Source organism: Vollenhovia emeryi, unplaced genomic scaffold (assembly GCF_000949405.1).
Source record: "Vollenhovia emeryi isolate VEMERY1.0 unplaced genomic scaffold, V.emery_V1.0 DF939126.1, whole genome shotgun sequence".
Lineage (NCBI taxonomy): Eukaryota > Metazoa > Arthropoda > Insecta > Hymenoptera > Formicidae > Vollenhovia > Vollenhovia emeryi.
In genome coordinates this window covers 3,635,570-3,657,425 of record NW_011967240.1, presented here as the reverse complement: position 1 = coordinate 3,657,425, position 21,856 = coordinate 3,635,570, and the positions used below count along the sequence as shown (strand labels likewise).

The 21,856-nt window shown below is 31.5% G+C and overlaps 1 protein-coding gene across 4 annotated transcripts in view; it reads right to left on the bottom strand.

The window, feature by feature from the left end:
- Nucleotides 1-21,856, bottom strand: part of LOC105569073 — an 82,516-nt gene that overhangs the window by 40,093 nt on the left and 20,567 nt on the right. The window contains exon 1 of one of the 4 annotated variants that reach the window (XM_012025230.1): nucleotides 17,267-17,730. The exons of the other annotated variants lie outside the window; for them this stretch is intronic. The gene's annotated coding sequence lies outside the window, so the exon portion shown is untranslated. Of the gene's footprint in view, nucleotides 1-17,266; nucleotides 17,731-21,856 lie in introns of those variants that run through there. 4 annotated transcript variants of the gene reach the window in all.

The following is a 21,856-nucleotide window of genomic DNA, read 5'->3' as shown; positions in this document are numbered from 1 at the left end:
AAGAGTTGCATAATTTAACATAATACAAAAACAAGATTCTTGTATTTAAATAAAAGTTTGAATTCAAAGCGAACCCTCACCGCACTATTTCGAACTTTTGTAATTAATACATTCCATTACTGTAAAATCAGTTTGTAATACAATATCATGCAAAATATTAGAGAATGTTATTTATTATTGTACATAATTGAAACATATATAATGAAATTTTTTATAATGAAATTTTTTCCAGAGATGGCTACAGTTTCGGTCGGCAATCCATCTTTCGTGGTAAGATACTGATTCATGAAATAAAACTCACCTGTATATATACATTGGGCGCAAATTATTGTACACCTTGTATGTATATACAGGGTGTAATCTAATTTGCGCCCACGATTTATACAGTGATATTCCTCATAAAAAACTGAGTCAAAAAGTCCCGAACCATTCTTTCGAATCATGTTTCATAAAATAGTTATTATTAAATAAAAATTCGTCGTGAGAGCGCATCTAGAGGCTATTTGTGCAACTGTTGTATTGACAAATTTTAATTAACATATTGTTCGTGACTACCCCACAGTAGTTGGGAAATCACGAACGCTAAGAGTTGTGCTTTTTTATAATAAGTTAATTTTATTTTCAAATTTTATCAAAGGTCGACTAAGGAAATTCGTAATCATATAACCAACGTTTGATTATAAATAACAAACAAAAATGTACCTTCTTAATCTCTCGTTTTATACAAATTATTGCTTAGGTGTTTGTAATTCCTCCACTCTCCCCTACTCCTAGGTATGGCACATAACATTTAATGATTTCAGGAGGCGAAAGTTGATATTGAGTTGAAAGTTGATTCAGCGCCCGGTACTTCGATTTCCAAGTTAAAGGATAGCCTATATTTTTCGTAGAATCCTACTGAATAATTATGCCAAACTTGGTTCAGATCGATCCATTGGTATAGAATTGTGTAAAGAACATACAGACAGACAGACTTTCACTTTTACACATATATTGTGTATAGATTGGAGCATCATTATTGTATTAGTAATTAATTGCAATTGTAATTATGAATTGTAATTAATTATAATTAATTACATTGTTTATCATTGGCATTGTTAGATTGGTCCGAAAGACAATACAGTCATCATTTATATCCTAAACGGCTCAATCGAAAATTTTCTTCAAAAGATGAATTATCAGAAATTTTGTTAATCGCAATTACGTTTACAATTTTCTGTAAAAATCTTAGCACTTTTGAGAACGTGCATCAATGGCGAAATTAAATGGATCTTGATTGTCAGAACGAGGTATGAGAGGAAGCATAATCGTGCGTGCCACTTTCTCCTGTATTTAATGATACCGCCGATGAACGATGAGCGAGAAAATTAATGAGCGAACTGATTCAACTGATTCATGTGTACGAAATTCAAAGGAATTATGCTGGTTGAGAAAATGGACAATATAATTAAGCTAAGAAGCATTGTAATGTGCAATTATAATGCCGGACAAAATAATAATAAACCTATTATTCTTGCTATTTCTTGAGCTAAGTAAAAGCAATTTAGTAAAAATTATTTTATGTATTTTCTACACAGTGTCGTTATCTTAAAATGTTTTACATCTTGTATGTTGTTGAAAATGTATCTATCACATTTCAATATACATATATTTTTTATCTAATAAGAACTTTACATTTAACTTTACAATAATATCGTATTCATCTTACTCATATTGTTGTCTATAATTCTATATCCATGTTGTCTACACCTATAAAATTACATTTTATTTTAAGAAGAAAAGATAATTTTAATTATGACATATTCCAAAATGTTGTCAAGGCTCCCAAAAAGAAAATATGTAGAAAGGGAAGAGTGCCAATGTGAGCCACAAATGAACGGAAAACGGTTCTCACAATTTAGAAACAAAATTTCTCTTTAATATAAACGTTTCGACCCCACTTCGGGTCTTCCTCAGTACAACTCGTTTAATTCGACTAAAGCGTAACTTAAGGGATCAGAGTGGTATGCGATTTGAGAATCATTCCTCTATCAGCGATAATCCCAGTGTATCTCTAAATGGTGCCAGACATAAAGAGGACTGAAAGACTCAGGTCGACAGAGAGATGAATCCGTTACAAAGGTATTAACACGACTGTGATGAAAACTTAATAAAAAAAGGAGTTCCTTTATTTAGGTTTTACGTTATTCTACAACGCATTCTACAATATAAAGCTCACCAAGATTAGAGAGAAATATTAGCAAGTTCTTCTTTGTTAGTAGCAATTGAATGGTATTAATATATTAATTTACTTTACCAAATTAACATTGTTGCACGATATCATTCGTTACAAGAAAATCATAGTAGATGCTTTGTTTGAATAATGCTAAAGCGCTGACTTCGCAAACAGGAAATTTAATACAAAACGTCTTGCAACAAGGCAATTGCAGTCCTCGCGTTACATCATCCCGATTGCAATAATAATCAACCTTGCAATGCCGTTGACGCGTTTTCGTTTTTTTTTATTGTCAATCGACTCGCGCGATTGACCAATCTAATCAGAAGAAAAAGCACATTACAACAGGTTACTGCCTGCTCTATATAAGTTGTACACATAAGCGAAGTAACTGCCATTCCCAGGACGTAACACGATAACGCAAAGTTATCTATCAAGTAATTTGTACGATCAAGGTCAAACTGAACATAAATTCCTCTTAGGCGATAGCGAGTGAGACGTGCGCTTACATGTGTGCACGATTGCCTTAATTTAGAGCAAAAAAATTCAACGTGATCAAAATCGTAAATTGTTAAAACCATTGGGATACCGCGCCGTGTGTTTATAATTGAACGATCTGATAGAACAATCTGATACGTTTATAAAATTTCTATAAATCATTTATTGTTATTAACTATGTAAAAGTAAAACAATTTCATTTCCGATAATTAAAAAACTGTTACCATTTTTACATTTTTATTAAAAAAAGGATACTTCCCAAATTGAAAACAAAATATCGAAGACATATACGTATACATATATAGTAACACTCTGCAGATAAAATTAAATAAGTAATCATAAATAAATAAATATCTAATATTAAGTAAAGTATATAATTAAACGTTATTTGAAGTTTAATTGGTAAAATCTAAAAATTATAATTTACAAGTAAAAATTTTAAAATTTTCAATATCTTCCACCGTATATTTTCTAGTTTCAATTATTAATTAACAATGAAATATATACGCGATCCTGACCGTATCAAGTATTAATAACATATTGAATAATAGGGTAGGTTGACACGTGTGTGTATGCTTTGATCACGAATTTCTGAAGTACAATCGTGATTTAGAATCATGTGCGAGTCCTATTCATAATGATTGTTCTTCAGTGTTGGCTACACCGTAATGTCCAAGGTCGTTCGTGAAGAACGTCCAGGCGCGACGTCTACCAATAAAATATGTCGAGGACAGACAGATAAATGTAGTAAGTCACACAGGAGTTATACAGGGTGATTCAGGAGGAAAGGTCATTTGAGCAAAAATGTTCATATGAATATATGTCCTATTCCCCACTGTTTCCGAGATAGAGCTATTTGAATCTACAATTACAAAATTACTGACAATAAAGAAATACTACGTACTATTTCTAATATTTATTGTTCAAGTGATTTTTTACAAATAATTCTGTATCTATTATACATATACATATATAAAATAGATACAGAATTATGTGTGTTCATACGTGTGTGAAACTGGAGAAATTCAAAAAGTAAGAACACAATTCTATCTGTTATTTAAACATCCGACTGTCCAAATTACCTCTTATATTTCTTAAATAAAAAATACACGAAATAAAGATAAGAATAAAACTATTCATTAACACATATGTAATTTTCGAGATAAATTAATTACAAATGAGACATATTGTATGCAAGTACAATGTTTTGGGATTCCCATAACTGATCCTTTCCTCTTTTTATTAGTTTATTAATTTTTTAGGGACTGTAAAGACTGTATTTAAACCCCTGTTACGTAGCGTTTGACGAATCATTTCACTAGTGCCTTTAATGTACGGTATAGTTATGCAAAATTTGACATGAGATATAACGTTGGTACTAAATTTCGTGGCGTGCTGTAATTGTTCGAGTCTTTTATTAATATGTGTTTCGATAAAATAATTGGGGAAACAGTTGTTAAATAAACTGTTCTTAACAATTTTTAATTTATAGAATTTATACTCAAGATTGCAGTACTATAGTTTATCAAACATCTATAGGATCGAATACAAAGTACAAATTGTTTTATAGATTTCCAAATGCTTTTATATTCCAACAAATCACCTTGTTCTTTACCTTTTTTTACGCAGCAAAATTTTTTATCTTTCTTTTCATGAAATTGGTACCAATAAACATTCTTCACATCAACTAACCCTAGCCTTGTAAGAATTCTTCGTACCAAGTACTTTTGGCTTCTTTGTGTTATGACTACCTGATCTTTGAATAGAGCAATAAGAGTGGAAAATTATCCACTTGAATATATGCAAAGTGACAGGACTGACAAGCAAACCGAGGTCTTTCGCTTGATAGGGATTCTACAACTGATTGTGGATTAAATATGAATAACAGTTGACTAATCTAATGTCTGGTATGTTTTTATTACAAAATCAATTAGTTTTCTCATATTTTAAAATTCAATTACTCAATAATTCTTTTCTTATTATGTACATTATCAATGTTTTCAATTATTGATAATTTATATCGATAATTCTTTTCTTCTGTGTGTTATTAGACTCTACTGAACATATGGATGTCTATAGGATAGACTGTCACGCAGCGAAAAATCGGTTAATAGCCAATCAATCTCCCGTTTTTCCCAAGTAAGTGCATAACGGAGAATTCATTAGTTAACACGTATTATATATTATTCTCTAGTACTGTTATATCTTGTGAAGAATTTGTTTCAACTGGTAAGACTTAGATACAATGAAAAAGAATAACGAATAAGAAAGTAAAAATCAAGAACAGAAAATTTTGACATACAAGACATTATGCTTCAGTTCACAACAAACTATTTTTGTATTTATTTATTTTTCCTTTACTTCTTTATTTCAAGTAAACTTTGATTAGTTTAATCAACGGTTAATTTATTAAGAAGAAAATCAACAGTATTTAATAATAATAAAATTATTACTTTTTGCTTAATATATTGTTTAAAGTTTAATAGATAAAAAGAAAGATTAAATTAACGACGATGGCTTATATAGTTAGAAATTTTGCAGCAAGTAATGAACTAATGACTTACGCTGTTTGAATTAACTGTCAATTAAGTTAATCAGAATTTAGAAATTATTGTTAAACTTTATTAGTTTACTACTAAATAGTCATGAAGAAAATTACAACTTTATCGATTGTTGTTTATGTTTTCAAGATACACATATTATTACTTATGAAGAATCGTTACTTTTTAAAATACTGATTATTTGGACTACTGTAAATTAAAGTGTAGATCTGGGGAAAAAGTTAATTGTATATGGCAATTCAATTCTCTCGCAAAAAAATTGGTTATTAGAACTAAATGTTCCTATTTCTGGAACTTTGTCTCTGTCTCTGCTTTTATTCTGTTCTGATACCGATGCAGGATATTCAAGATAAAAATGTCATTGCGCATTCTATGTCTTACTCTCTTTTCTGCTCTAACATGAAGATGTAATCGCATGGCGAATGTGGGAGAGCACAGAAACCATGGTTTTACGAGTGCTCGAGTGAGCAGCACAGTGAGAGCTAGATCGCATTACAACACTCTCATACAGACATATTCTATCATGTATATGTCATGGTAAAAGTGATAAAGAAGGTTAGTATGTATAATGTCCGGTTATTATGTATATTCTCTGAGGTAATTGATAAATATAGTGCAATATGAATAATTTCATCACATTTATTAGATTAACCGATTAATTGACAGAATCGCCAACATATTGTGGTATATATGATTAATACATCGTTATATACGGTTCTACATGGGCCTGTGACTTTCCACACGAAGCAAACTTCACCCAACACGGACCCCTGCTTTCTGCGTGAACTAAGTCCTCGCGTTATATGATTGCAGATGGGTTTACGATCTCTGCTTTCGAGACAAAACTACTTCCATCGTTGTACGGTTGTGGTTGGTAAATATGCATAACTACCAGTACTAAACAATTACCAAAGTTAGCATATTTACGCTAACACTTTTATAAAATTACCGGTACAAAATAAGAAGTACTATTTTATTTATCATATTTACCAATACCTCATAAATTTTATAAAATTTTATACAATTACCGGTAAAAATGATAAACTTTGCGTTATTTATCATATTTATCATACTTTTTGGGAATTATACTTAATGTCCGGTGAATATACATAATTACATTTTTATCACTTTTACCATCACATACATAGGTATATGTATAGATTATGATACAGTCAATGATTGAGAAGTTTGGGCATTGCTGTTATAGCGCACCTGATACGTAATGTATGCGCGAGTATAGCCGCGGGAGTTGCCATGTAACAGTATCGTGTTATGCTTGCTGCGTGTTCACGCATGGTAACGTGGATTAACTCACACAGAGCACGTTTTCTTCCTTATACTGTTAACGATATATCGCCGCGGGCGATTTCTAAATGCGCTCCATTGGTATATCAAACGCATCGTTGACGAACGAACAATATCGAAATAATTTCTAAATGCAAATTGTGCAGATTTGCTTTGTATTGCAATAACAATAGGTACCTGAAACATATTGTGCTAATACACTGATAGAACAATATGTTATAGTATTGAAACTATAATAGCATAGTAAAATAATTATAGTCAGGAATATCATTTTTATAGTAATTATTACTATAATAATTATTATTACTATAATAGCAACCATATAGACACAGTGATGCGAACTATTTAAAAAATTTGCTATAAAATATAAGCTTTTAACAATTATTCTATTAAAATATTCAGGTGATGAACAGTAAATTAGTTAATTATTTTTATATAGTAAATACAATCACAATAATAGTAAATTTAACTACATTTCTATCATCCGCCTTATAGTCACATGGTAAACAAAAGTGGTACAGGACTTTTTTTACTTGATTGTTAGTCTCAGGAATATGCTGTTGCAATAGTGTTCCAATTATTGAAAATTTTTGTGTATTGTAACGTACACAAAAGTTACATACATGCGATTTCAACTTTCTCGTACATAAAATATAAAGTGAGAGGAGTATAAAGTATTTCGATTTTCGAATTCGAACAACAGTTAAGAAACAGCATTGGCTGTCATCACTTGCATTTCATTCGGTCATTATTCTTCAGCATTGTCTTTAGAAAAACTTTGAATTGTTCAAAGTGTTGATTTATTCGGTTTGACTAATTCTTCCGCTTGTCAATATGCTACGTCTTTCAAAGCGAGAACGCATATCTCTTCTGACGATAAAAGGATGGAGTGATCGATTAAGGTCGTATAATGATGTAAAGCAGCTTTTTAATGAATCATTTCGTGATCAAGATACTGTCATTTCAAAATCTACCGTTGAGAGAACAATAAAGCGTTTTGAGGAAACTGGTAGTGTGAAAAATCATGCAATACCAGATAGACCCGCACCAGCAAGAAATCCAGAAAAATCATTATATGTTTTACAATCCTTCATCGATAATCCGCATGATTCTACCCGCAAAGTAGGACAACAAAAAGACATAGATCAAAAGTCTGTGCTTGAAATATTAAAACTTAATACATTTCATCCTTATAAATTTCACCTCGTGCAAGAGCTAAGTGATGATGGTTTTATTATAGGCGTATTGAATTTGGTGAATTGATAGTGGAAAGAATAAACGAAGATCCTAACTATCTGTCAAATATAGTCTGCTATGTTAATCGACACAATTGTAGATTCTGATCAGATACAAATCTGGATTCAAGAAGCCACATACACAGCATCCACAATAATTGTTTGGGCAGGCATTTTGAATAACGTTCTCACAGGTCCGTTCTTTATCGAAAGCAATCTAACAGCGATAAAATATGAGAATATGCTAAAAAAATGAAATAGATCCAGGGATACAAGTGGTCACGGATGACGACTTTGAGACTACAGCAGCAAGATGGTGCTGCGCCACATTACGGGAGGGACGTCCGTAATTATCTGAACACAGTATTTCCTCAATGATGGATAGGCACCTAGAAGATGCCTAGGACCTGTAGAATAGCCTCCTCGATCGCCAGATTTATCACCTCTTGATTACTTTCCGTGGGGCTATTTAAAAGACAGAGTTTACAAAACAAATCCACAAAATCTGGATGATTTATGAAATCGGGTTCTTGATGAAGTTGCTATTATTCCTATTGATTACATTCAAAATGCCGTTTCATCTTTTACGATAGGATAACTTTTTGTCAAACTGTTGATGGTGGACATTTTGAACAATTGCTATAAACCTTTCTAGTCTCGCATTAGTTGGCTGGACAGTCTCGCCTTAGTTGACTGGACAATTGGCTAGACATCTTACCATAAAAAGCTCGATAACTTCGAAATGCAACTAAAATTGCAAAAAAATCTATTTTGTGAAACTTGCTTTTGGAAGATTTTCTAATCACTTGTTACAGGTATTAAGTCCCAATTGCAAAATTGAAAATGCCAAATCAAACCGGCAGGCATTTCATGTAAGTTAATATATTTTTTACATAATTTACAATATTTCTAAAAAAAATATATACAAAGATTAAAAATCAAGAGGCACGGTAGTGTCTCGCACAAAGTATACGCGTAGCGAGACAGACTGGCCATTATTAATCCGACTTTTCCGAGAAATGTTCGATATCGGATTCTCAATAACGGTTGATCCGATCAGATTCTAACTAGAATCAATGGATAGCTTGGGTTCGATTTAGATAAGAAAAGTGTTTTCAATTTTTGTCGACGGGTATTATGAACGGAGATATTGCGATGCAAAGTTGAGCATGCGGCGGATTTTACGATTAAGATACTCCGTTTTCTCCGTCGTTATCGTTCACCAAAGTAATGGCAAGGGGGAACTGCGGAAAGAGTGAGGAAGTGTGCACAGGACTTTGCTCATTGAACGGCAGTATTGCTCCGCCACTAGACACGTGATGCCCACTACTGCACGCATAATATATCGGTGTGAGATAACTCACACTAAAAGAGAACGGGCATGTATGTACGTGTGCGCATGGAACTTTGCCGCGGCGACAGTACCCTCACGGAACATAAACTCCAATGGAGATCCACAGGACATCCATAGCTCCATCAGACATCCATCTCCACGATGAATTTGAAATGGATATATAATGGATGTCCATATTAAATTTATGGCAGATATCCACATACACGGAAAGAACAATGTAGTTGCTGTAGCTAAAACTTAGCAAAATAGGGACAGCTAATATTTTTAGTTGTGATAGCTCAATATTTTGCTACGACAGCAAACCATTTGCTGTCGCACCTAATACAATAGGCACAGTAGCAAAATATTGAGCTATCACAACTAAAATATTAGCTGTCTCTATTTTGCTAAGTTTTAGCTACAGCAGCTACATTGTTCTTTCCGTGTAACATCCATCGTAAACGTCGATTAGAAGTACATCATGGATGATATGAAGCTTTTATTATATAATGAACAAATTTCGGTAAAAAAATGTACTCAAATCTACCTTCTTTACAAAAGAAATGATATCAAAATGTGTACTTAAATAAGATGGTAAATATCAGAAATAAAATTAGACTGCGATTGTGTCAATTTTTGTGAAAGTCACTGACTTATCAAACAGTCCTCGTAATTGAATGTAGAATACTTAATTTTCTATCGATTTACATGTTTTTCACATTTTTATTATTATGCATCTAATATTGGTACGTGAAACAATACGCTCAAAATTTTTACTATATAAAATCGTATTCTATAATCATTGGATATAACATTTTAATACGATTTGTGTAGTTGCTGCAATTTTTTTATATCATTCCTTTTTTAGAGAAGATAGATTTGAATACTTTTTTCCCAAAATTTTGTTCATTATACATACTTATTATTGCTACGTGTATACTTGGCATTTTGTACAATTTTATGGAAAAACGCTTCGAAGATTTCGAGATACTTCTTCCTCTTTTTCTTCATATATTTCAAATAAAAACTACAAGTAGTCAACTATCAAATGTGTGCTACAATAAATTACAAATCAAGTAAAATTTTAAAACCAAGTTTTTATTTATCATATACGAGATCTTGAGGAAATGATAGACATATGTATAACTTCCTTTTTTTAGATATTTAGCAAAATATATGTTATATAAATAAAAAAATGCAAAAACAATTTACTTTTAGTTAAGAAAATTAACATTTTATTATTTTCAAATGTACTCTTGCTGTTAAACATCTATTTATCATTATTACTCCATAATGAAAATGAACATACCCGATCGTTTGGAGACATTAATAATAATGATACATCTGTCATTCTAGCAGATAGAAAAAATACTTTATCTATAATTAATTCCCAATATAATTTTATCGCAACAATTGCGTTATTTATATACTTTCATACTTATAGATATAAGAAAATCAGTCAATTATCTTTTTATCTCTGCCTTGGAGAGTTTGATCGCCTCTGTAAATTTCCTGAATACGCGATGATCATTCATGCATAATCTCACACTCGATATAGTTCAAGGAAGTTCCTAACGATTCACGGAAATTGAAACGGTTCAACTACCTTAAGCGCTATTGGTAACCACGATTTAGAACGGATAATATACAATTGCATGCCAATTTGAAAGTCTCGTGTTTTCTCATGGATTGCTCGAAGTGTCGGTTGTTAGCAACTTATTATAAGAGTGATTCTCAGAGTTGATTAGTTCTTCTACAAGTACTTCAAGTTATTATGTTAGCACTTGATAAATTTAATTATAAAAGAAAATTTCTTATTAAGAAGAGAGTTAGATTGTTGTAAGAGAGACATATAGATTTACAACCAAATCTCATTTTATAAAAGTTTAGTCGGAGAAAAATAAGATTCAAGTTTAATATAATATAAAAAATTCTTATTCTTAAAATGAAATTAAAATAATTTAAGTATTTCTTCCACAAAATGGATTAAGATGTACATACAACATGGAAAAAAAACGCAATGTAACCTGGAGGGTGTCATAATGTAAAACACATAGCAAAGGATGAAACATGTTTTTGTTAGATAAGCTACATGATTTGTGTCTGGTAAAGCAGCACTTAAATGTGTTGACCGTAAAACGAATAAGACTGTAAATTTTGGCAGACTGATTGTGAGATGTCACAACAGAATCCAGTTTTCATAAACTTGGCTTTGGTCAGAAAAGCGAAAGTGAGGAGTAAACAACGTTGCAAGCTTAATATCGTCACGATATGAAATAAAAACATTTATAATATTCAACAATTGTACATCTAAGTAGAAAAAATGAGATTACATAGAAAAGATTTTTATTAAATTTTTCTCGCTCCCCCCCCATTTTTCTCTCATTACGTAGAACAGTTTTTTTATTAAATTAAATAATAATAAAAATAAAAGTAAATAAAAAGGATTGTTATATCATGAAAATTGTTTAATAAAAACTAAATGCAAAATCGACATTAAAATGAATGAATCTGAAAGATCTACATTTGCAACGTATAAAATTCGGTAGTACAATGTAGAAACTACTTTTATTTTCCCTGCACGGCAGGAGACAGGAAAAGGAGGTACTTAGAGTTTCTTGTTTTCCGAGGTTGTAAGTTAGTAATCGGAAATTGTGCAAACTCCATGCCATACATAGATTCGTTGGCACACAAATTCACTTGCGTTTACTACACATGCGTGTGAGCACGCGCGTATGAGTGCGCGTGCACCTGTCCTCCTCACCCACATATACATATACGTGTATACATAAAATATATAACAACGGTGGAAATTTCAAATAAATGATACTCAAATTATATTCAATTATATATGTATATGTATAATTTAAATAAAATTTCGTATCATATTACCATTTATTGAATCTATAATTTTTATTATTAAGGCATAATAATGTGAAAATTGAATTTTGTAGTAGAAGAAGGTCCTCTATTATGAGAGATAGGTTTCTAATATAAGATAGCAGGTTTTCAACACTCAAATTCAATTACAAATCTTTTTTCGCAGTGATTACACAATCTAACAATAATGCTAACCAGATTGCGCTTCAAGAGCAATAAATTCATGGTGGAATCAACAGACGATGCCTATTGATTTAACAGAAACCCTACTATCTCATATCAGGAGTCTATCTCATAATATCGGACCTTCCTCTACGTATAATTTTTCATTTCCAATGACGAAGTTTTCTAATGTTATTATTATTATTATAGGAAAGACACGTTTGTAAAAGTTTTACAAAAATTGTTAAATATTTTTAAAATTTTGATTTATGTTAACTCATTGTGTTTTTGAATCTATATTTTTTAATGAACAAACGTTTTATTTGACTCACAAATAGATTTAATATTGATTCTCCTCAAACGATGGTATGCGAAATCGTTGTTGCAAAAGCTATAAAGTGTTCCTCCCGGCGTGGATGCGTTCCGCGAGACAATCGCGGAAGTACGCATTGCAATGTTAGGTAAAAGCTATTGATTGGTTCCCGATACGGTCGCGTAGCTTCTGCAATCGTAGAAAAAGGGAAGCATAGATATACACGATTATTTGCCGCAGCTAAGAAACCACGGATTATACCGCGATTATATACAGCAGCTAAGAAACTATGGAAGTAGTTATTGTGACGTTCATTAAAAGCTTTCAGTAAATTCGACTTTGTCAACGCTGAAAACTGCCCATCAAACTTCTGTTAATCAAAGAGTACTTGCTGATCTAGATGCTTTATCTACTTGCGCACAATCTCTTTCTACCAATCAAGACCAACAAATGTATATAAAGAAAAGAAATGACTGCCTCTTAAAATTGCTAATGGAACCAAAGTTCCAACTAGATAAGTTCACATCAATAAATCAATGTTTAACCTCTGATAATGCATAACAAAGGTATTCAATTGCAAAATTGTGATTAATTGTAGATGAAAGCAATTTTAAAAAATACTTTAAAACATACTTTAAAACATACATGCTATTGATATTAGTTCATTAATCTTTAAAGATCGAAATAACAGATTATACTTGGTAAAAGAGACTGGTTTGTTAATCATCATGCAATAAAGTCGCATAATGTCGGCATCCTTGCAGAGTTGGCGCAACGGAAGTCGGAGCTGAGAGAACGTGCAATTAAAATTGATTACAACCGTTTTCCTAACGGCACGGCGATGAGATTATGGCAAAAAGAACGCAACATGATCTTCTTGTTGAAAGAAGACAGGCGCCTGTTTGCCAATCGTAAAATCGTAATTTAAAGACGGAGATACACAACGCCGATAAGCGCATGATATCACACTGTTTAAATCGGCACGTGACGTCAGTATAACTGATTGTGAGTATTGTGGCGCAAGAAACTCGCGGATATCTTTTTTATATCAAGCGTGATTGCAACTATGTAATAATTTCTATCAGATAACTTAACTATCAAATAATTTAGTGTGTAAGTATCCTAACAGAGTGTACAATTATAAAAATAATAATGTTTAAATAGTTTGCGCCATTTTTTTATCTTCTTTTAAGCTTTTTCTACTTTCCTTGATTTTTTTTCTTTTTGTTCGTCCCTCCTCTCTCTACCCCCTCCGCTTTTCCTCTCCCTCTTTCCCTCCTTCCCTCACTCTTTCATCTCTCCACCTCTCCTTTCCTCCCCCTTTCCCCCCTCTCCCTAACTCTCTCTCTCTTCTCCTTTCTTTCTCAGACAAATTCAGTAAATATAATATAAATACGTTCACTTTTCAATTATAATTATTTTATACCTTATTAATTATAATACGGTAGTCATTTGTAAATTTTAATGCTGACGTTAATAGTCTAATTATAATATATTAATTATAATTTAATTATAATATATTATAACTTATTTTGTAATTGTAATTTTAATATAATATATTTTATCAATTATATTTTGGTAAGCATAAATGACATTTTATATCCTTATTTTTTAATTTAGATATTTTAATTTATTAAAATGGATTATTAAATTAGAGTTTATTTATCTATGCACTAATTATACACAAATTAATTCTATAAATCTACTGTACTTCTTTTCCCAAATTAGTGACTGTTCAAAATTGTATGTTCTAACTTATGAATAAGCACACGTTCCACGTATCAATATCATGACATACTAAACGTACTAAACGCAAAATGAGTGTCGTCGATCCTGTAATTTGTAACGAGTTGACCAACTGCTAGCGAAATATCTACATGAGGCAAATGAATTGTCGATTTGCGACGGTAAATAGTTCATTCTTCCATCATTTTTACACGCAACACGGTTATATTAAATTAAATCGGTTTTCATACAGACTATATGGGTTATACCCTGTAAACATTTACCATAAAAAATATTACAATACTAAAATTATTTGAAATGGAACAGATGTTTTTTTAGAATTTTAATCTGAATGAAAAATATTCAAAAATTTTCAAATTGGAGCGTATCGTAAATTAGGAAAATTTGCAATATTTTTCGCAATATGTCTGTTTAAATATTGTTTTACTATGAAACGCAATAATATAAAAATTTTGTTATTGCACTCGACAAACCATAGGAAATTTCATCAAAAGGGAAAAACATAAATATTGATTATGACTGGCCAATGTAAGTACAATAAAATCCATATGAAAACATTACACACTGGAAATAAGTAATGTGTAATAAAGTGCACGTGCGCGCGCGTGTTAAGAATTCACAACACTGCTGCAAAAAAGATCGTTTGATAGGTCGAATCATATAGAAATGTGACGTGGTAAACGTAAGAACATCGAATGCAATTTTTAAACATAAATACCGCGTGACAAAACCCTTTATACATATCGGCATTGTCACATTAAATATTATATAATCAATACAAAATTATATAATAAACAATAGTGTAGATTCTGTAGACATAATCGACAATAGATACAAGAGTAATGAGAGACAAGCGCTGGTGATGATGCGCATGTATTATTATTAAAAAGACAAAAACAGAATACAGTAAAAAATTTCAAGAAACACGGTAGTGGCTCACGACAAGTGTTATATAAACACAGTGTAAGACCGGCCGAGTATATTTACGCGAGTTGAGAGACTCTTAGATTATCGAATCTCGATAATGGTTATAATATACTTGCAAAGGAACCAGTATAATTATATTATAATAAACAAACCTTAATTTTTTACAATCTATAAATATTAACATATATCACATTATCGATCAAATTCCAATCCAAATAATGGCCAAAGTGATGAAATGAAATCGAAATAATTGATAACACTTTTATAGACCATTTATGATAAAATAAATCGGGACAAGCTTTTTGATTGTCGACCTGCGATACAGAGATATCTAGAAATTCCTACCAGCTTACGCAGTTGTACTAATTTTTATCTAGCTCGAACGCTTCTGCTTATTCTCTCTCTCTCTCTCTTTGTCTCATAGCTTTTCACATTATTCAAACATATATTATTCATACAAATTGTGTCAAAAGCATAAAATAAATATATAATTATTTTTATAATATAATAAAATATTGTAATTTATTTAAAATATGGTATAAATATTATTACAAAAGTAATGCATTATTTATTACTAAACTAATATTGTGGGAAACTGATGAGACACAATTGTTATTAATTTATAGTTGCGTCACACAATAAAACAATTTCAATGGTGCCGTCTGCAGAAGATGCAAATCATTCCTTATGCAATTATTTTGAAACATTTCCGGAATACATCAAAGAATAAAACTCCTGTCAATTAGACGTCAATAACAAAATACTTAAAGAATTTTGTCGAAAAAATAATTTGAATAACGTTAACTTCATAATGTACTGCTCAAACAATTAACAAGGTTTATTCGCTATCTCTTGACAATGCAAGTGAAAAAATAGTTTCGAATGAAGTACCTATACAAAGTATCTATTTTACATATCGCAACGCGCAAAAAACGAAATGATTCTTAATAATTCTCACGTAATTTCCTTACCCAACGTAATATATTATGGAATCGTTTCTTGCCGTAATCGACTACAACTAATTACCTATGGATTTTATATCAAAAGATATTTATCTCTTTATTATTGCAAAGAATCATTTCTTTGTAATATAATTAATATTTCACACATTTGCAATTAATATTCCATATATTTTTTTTTACAAGATTAACTTATTATATGTATAGATTTTAACATTTTATTTCATTTTATGCTATTGTTCAACCATTCGACACTGTTTCTCTAAATATCAATGATGACGTGTCAGCTCCAGTGTGTTAAAATTTTAGGATATTTCTTAATGTTATTTGTGAATTTAAAAGATAATTGGATAAGAATTTCCCCTTTCGTTTCTTTCAACTATAAGTTGCGGAAAATTGCCAAGTTAGGTTAAAACGTACAGTTTCTTGTATCGATTGATAAATAAATATCAATAGAACTTTGGACATCTATAGTGATATTTTTTAATAGCTCGCGATTTGGCTGCTTACTTATTCATATAGCATTCAATGTAATAGATCTTTTGGTGTCCAGTATGTTACATTACATTTTTGTTGATAATGCAATGCGATTTGTCAAATGCAAGTTCCCTCAAACAACATTCTACAATAATTATAAACAAAGCATTGCCACGTCTAGCTTCTACATTGACGACTTCAAGCTAGTTTTTGTTGGACATTTTAAACGAAATTAACTACGTAACGTCGTACGTTTATAGTCACGCCATAAAACGCAGAATAATGAATTTATATATTTTTATAACATTAACTCATCACATTTGCAGACCTTACACTATTTAATTTGTCACATGTACTATTGTTTGATCAATTGGCACTGCTTTGAATGTCTACGTTAATGTAAACTTCTCCTCAGCGTTTGTTGGTATATTAAGAATTTATGTTATTTATATAATTTAAAAATAATTTGTTGTTGAGAGAGAAGATATGTGACCAAGATAGGTCAAAATATACGATCTACGTATTGCAGATTAAACCTGAAATTTTGGGAACCTAAAGATATCTTTTAGTGGCTCGTGAATTGGCTGTTCAATTATTCATATAGCTTTTGCTTACAACGAGCTCTTTCCTCGTTATAAAAACTCTATGATCCTACCTTGAAATTAAACTCGCGTTGCTGTCATGTCAAGTGGATAACAAATCTCTTCTAAGACACAAGATTCAATCACCAAAACTTCCACAGTTCCATGTCATTGCTCCGATAATAAACGCGACCAGCGATTACAACGAGCAGTTTTTAAATGGCCACGCGTGTTTTTCGGCAAAACGGTAAGATCACGCGGAAACAATCGCCGAATAGCCCTTGTCGGTTTATCTTCCTGTTAATTACGCAACGGCCGAAAGTACGCGACACGACACTGCCGGGCACGACGTGGTCCACGATTTACACAATCACGCGAAATTTATCGCCAACGAGAAATGCAGCGCGGCTCGTGCGTGCTCACTGAAAATCCACGACAAAACTAACTGCACGAACTGTCGTTCCGCGACTGACCGACAGACAGGTAACGGCTTTCGCGCCGGAACACTTCGGCAATTTTCGCCTCGCTCGCTGTGCGCCATCGCCGATCAGTCACTCCGACTTCCTATCGCGTCTTCGGCCACCTTCGCCGCCATTCGGCGGCCATTCGGCCGTGTGTGACGGTAACATGGACAACAAATCAGCTGTTCCATTCGATTTCAGTTGTCGCTGGTACGTGACAGAAATGGAATTGGAATATCTGACAAATTCTACATTTTTTACGTTACATTACGTTTTACTTACGCCTAACATACGCGTATATTAGGTCAAATATGTATTAAAACATAGATATAATATATGTACGTGTCTAACTGTCTCTAATCTCGTCTAAAATTAATCTATTTTAAATTGTCAATGAATCCAAACGTTTCATTTGCATTTAATTAAATAAAAGGTCTTATATAAACGAAGTAGAAGTGTGATTAAATGGTACAATGAAATGGAAAAACTGGATGTACCATAGAAAATTAAAATTCCAATTGTTTGTTATCTAGTTTATTCATTATCGTCTCTCTCATTATTCGTCATTCATTGTGCTTATCTACATATTTGTAATCTGATTTGCGGTATTAGCAAAATTTTTCCTCGCATAGCAGACAGTACCTATGCCACTATTTTTTTCGCTTTTTTTACCTACTCATAACCACCTTCCTTCCAAAATCATGAACGGGTCTATCGCCGTGATTGATTCATTCTTTCCTCATAAGATTTATTGATTTATTAATTAGGCCTTAATAAGCAATGATAAATCTTCAATTGTCATTGTTACACGCGACAATAACAATAATCGGCATAAAGTGTCAACAACAGAAGAGGTGCATACAGCGTTTGATGTACTTTACCGTATGCAAGAAAATTATTAAGACGTAAAATACTTAATATCTTACATGTCTAAAACCGTGTAATTTACATCGAGTATTTTACAATTCTGGGCAGGTGTATAAATAATGTAATAATCAATCCACAGATCTCATAACGGCAAGTCGTTATTAGAAAATAGCTGATTATTCCGTTTTTAGTATGTATATATCTGTCTCTTACAAATAATTTACTTTGATTGGTTGACTAGAGGAATGCAGACTAGAGAATTAAACTTTTTACTCCCGAGTGTAAGTCTTCTTATTGAACATTTTGATTTTATAACGGAACACATTTTATAAAGGACTTTATAATGGGCAAATTCACGCCTATTATCCTACAAACGTAGAAAGCCTGGATCTTTTATCGCTTAACTCATATTATTTTAACCTCACTTAATTGTGGATTATATTTTATATTATGTTATACTGTGTTATGAACTGTGCTAAGCTTGATTTGGATTAAATTTCGTGTTAGTAGATTATTTTTCACGCCTTCCTTGTTTTTATAATATATGTATTATATTATGTCATCGGAAACTCCATGCAACCGTGTATCATGACCAAAACATATATTTGACCAAGCACACAGTGTTCAGATTATTCCAAAAACCGTCAGGTGTTTATACCCCACTCTGCACGATTTATTTATTTCAGTAATAAATGGAAACTGATCATATTAGCAAAGTCTACAACAGCGCTTCCCTATCTGCAAACATTTGGTTTTCGACCACGCAAAATACAATATTTTTAATTTTAACAAGTTAAACAATATTTGCAAAATATTCGAACCGCGTCAAATTTCGGCTTCGAGAAAACAGAGTAATAATATCGGCAGAGTAGTAAAGATTCGAAAAAAAAAACTTCTATGAAAGTGTTTACGGTCTATAGTATCTTTTTTAAAGGTAAAAAAGACATCAATATTGCGAACAAACTGCTGAATACATAAAAAGTAAGTGCTCTATTTTAAACACTGTACATAGGACTTTTAACAGTTCAGTACACATTATTTCAAACCACTCCATTTATTAAGAGAAACAAGCTGATTTTTTAACTTGTCAAACATTTGCAACGAGTCATTAATATTATTGTATAAAACAATGTACTACAAAAACTTGTAATTACAACACGTTATTAAGTATGAATGCCAAGTTACCGCCAGATAGCCCTCCTGTTAAATTTTGCAGTAATTTCTGTATTATGACTCATATTACTACCATTTCCCATAGTAAAGCAACGCTCGTAAATAAATTATGTAACTTATACTGTTTTTATCTCATTTTCAAAGGTATATTCTTATTTAAAAAGCCGAAATATCACTACTTCAATATAAAAACAAATTAATAACACAGCTTATAATTGAATTTTATTCCTTATAAAGGCTTATAATACGATGTGTCTTAAAATGATAACATGGTTTATGAAATATCTAATCTATGATTCTTTTGATACTACACGATATCAGCGTCCATTAAAAAGCCGTATTTTCAAGATTATCCATTTTGTACATGTGTGTATATGCATATGTGTATGATATCGTTATTTTCTTCGCAATAAATATCTTTGTCATTGTGTTATCTCATAGTGGCATTGTTTATAAATACGTTTCAGTTTATCGATATGTATATTGTATTCATTCATACAAAATAATGCAGTAATTGGATTCTCTACACACATATATTGATGAATTAATTAGTTTTATAGAAAATTGCTCGTTAATGCATTAACATTATTGTATAATATGGTAGCTCTATTGTAATCGCCAACATTATCGTGTGCTGTAACAGTATATGTTAAAGTGTATGTAATATTTTTAAATTTCATCGGCAGATTATTTATGTTTGTTATGCTACTTAAAGAGTTCACGTATCGCAAAGTTAACATTTCCTTTATAGTTACGCAAAAAAATTGATTTATCATTGATCGCGAGTGGAGTATATCGCTTTACGTGAAAGCGGTAAAATGATTATTATATTTTGCAAAATTATGATAACCTGATTTCCGCGGATTATAGACGAGAGTAGCTAAATCATGAATTCTTCAGTAGATTACTGTGATCAATTTCAGCATTCGTCGGACGTTATATGGCCGAGAGCAAAGAAATCTTCGTAATACTGAGAATCGCGAGTCTAAGAAAATTAAACTTCGTATTTTCCATTGGATATAAGAAATCATTATTAAGTCGCTCTTACTTTTACTTTTAAAATAAGCTAGATGAATTAAAGTAAGTAATACAATGTAGAGTCGTTCTATCAATTTTTAAATTTTGTTCTCAAATCGTTTTGCTGCGCCACATAAATTTCTATAGACAAGAGGTTGGTGACAGCATTCCGTTTCATAAATATACATTTATTATGACTTTCAACTACAAATTGATTACAATATAAAGATAAACGTTTCATAAAAAATATTTTATACTTTTGACAGTTTTATTAGATATTCAGCAATTTTAATAAATAAGAGAGCGATACTAATTTGTAGATTTTTTCCGAATGATTCGACAATAGATAGTTTTCTTCTTCTCAAAAAGTTATCATAAAATTAGTTAAAAACATCGCATTTTGAGGTATTACTTTTTCTGATAATCTACCAAAGCTAAAATTTGAATAATTAAAGTAAAAACATTAACGAGTGTTTTGTATCATTTTGACATCACAATATGTCTAGCTTTACATATTATTTAAATTTCTTAAGTAAAAAGCGGTACAAAAGAGCCTTTTAAAATGTGGTATATTCTAAACATATACAAAAATCATTAACAGCAACGATATTTCTTGATGAGATGTTGGATTAATTAAATGTATCGAACATTATAGGATAAATCCAAACATTATAGGATAAAATCCGAGAAACTAGGATATGTGTACATATATTTGATATCTTAGAATATAGAACTCACGCGAAAACGCGCGTGCGTGCATGAATAGTGACAACAACTAGCGAGCTCTGTTCGAAAACGAAAAACTCTTCTGTTCTACTGCACTGTCAACTAAAGGATAACGAATATTGTCTCTAACGATAAGAGCAACCCCGCATTTCCGAAATCGATATGACACACGTAGAAAATAAACATATAGAAACTATGATAATTGTCTTTCGTGAATCTTTATTGTAATATTAGGTTAAACAGAGAGAGAGAGAGAGAGAGAGAGAGAGAGAGAGAGAGAATTTTACTGCTAGAATTGTTAGCAACAAAATAGTTGTTTACAATCTAAACTATGATAATATAATGTAAAATGAGTGCTATTTAAATAGTTTTATACATATAATTTTACATAGGTACTTGTGTGCATGTGCACGCGTGTAT